The sequence below is a fragment of the Penaeus monodon genome, chromosome 31 (assembly GCF_015228065.2).
Source record: "Penaeus monodon isolate SGIC_2016 chromosome 31, NSTDA_Pmon_1, whole genome shotgun sequence".
NCBI classification, from domain to species: domain Eukaryota; kingdom Metazoa; phylum Arthropoda; class Malacostraca; order Decapoda; family Penaeidae; genus Penaeus; species Penaeus monodon.
In genome coordinates this window covers 13,150,804-13,152,000 of record NC_051416.1, presented here as the reverse complement: position 1 = coordinate 13,152,000, position 1,197 = coordinate 13,150,804, and positions in this window count along the sequence as shown.

The following is a 1,197-nucleotide window of genomic DNA, read 5'->3' as shown; positions in this document are numbered from 1 at the left end:
GTCACTTCAATGGCCGAGTGGGAGAAGGCTCCAATTTCAAAATCGCGATCGTGAGTTCAAATGTCCCTACTTAGTGTCCCTCCGAAGAAAGAAAGATTTCAGCTAAAACAAACAAATATTTCAAAACCAGAGAGTGCCCATAATCGAGGGTTAGTGTTAAACTTGCATGAATTGTTCGGCAATTGGTTTGCATGTATTCTACGTTGCGTCTTTTTGCATTGCATGGATTTTGGGTTGTATGCCTGTCTGCATTAAGCCTTAAACGCCCAAGTCCCTTCACTCGAGCATACCACCCATTCCAGAGCAACAGGAGTTCGAGATATAGCGTTTAGCTTTGGTCTACCTGATAGGCATTTAAGGGCATGAATGGGATAGTGAAGCATCCTTCCTCTCCACTAGCTTCTAGGTCACCCTTTGGCAAGGTATAGCCCCTGCTTGCTTACAGCTTTTAACTGGTCAGCAAGGTTGTCATAGGATACAGGCTGATGTACCCTCTGGCTAACGGCTGTATTTCCCAAAGCCAGTGAGCGGATGATCCTTTGGACAACGGCCGGTGGAACCAGTCCAGTCAGCAGGTATGTGGGCCCCACAAGTTCTTGGGGGTATTGTGCTACCTTGCAAAACTATGGATGACGAACACCAGCGATTCAGCCCTTGGAGAAAGAGTTGCCATTACTAACAGTTCTAGTAGTTCGGTTCAGTGGAGGATTTGTGGCATAGCAGGTAACCTTCACCGTCGTCATGCCATTTCTCTAATACTGGTACATGAAATGTTAGAAGCTTAGAATAAATCACGGAAAATTAGCTCGGGTAATGCAAAAAGTTAACATCCACTAATAATAATATAAGAATCATAGTTACCCCATATTCTGGACAAACGACAGATATAAGAATGGAAAAAAACAAGTGTAAATCAGAAGAGATATTAGACAAGCCTGTATCTTATCTCCTATTTTATTCAATCTATTCATTGATTTTTTTGTCACTGATTTATTAACGTAAATGACATCAACATAAGGAACAGATTATACTTTTCTAGTATTTGAAAGCGAAGGAGACCAAAAAAGTGTCTCAGGTAAATTACAATAGGCTTAAATGTTAAGAAAATAAAGGTATGGTAATTAGTAATTGGGGGGGGGGGGGTGATTTGCTGCAACTTCCGATGAAGAAAACTTACACAAGTAGAAAAATACAAAT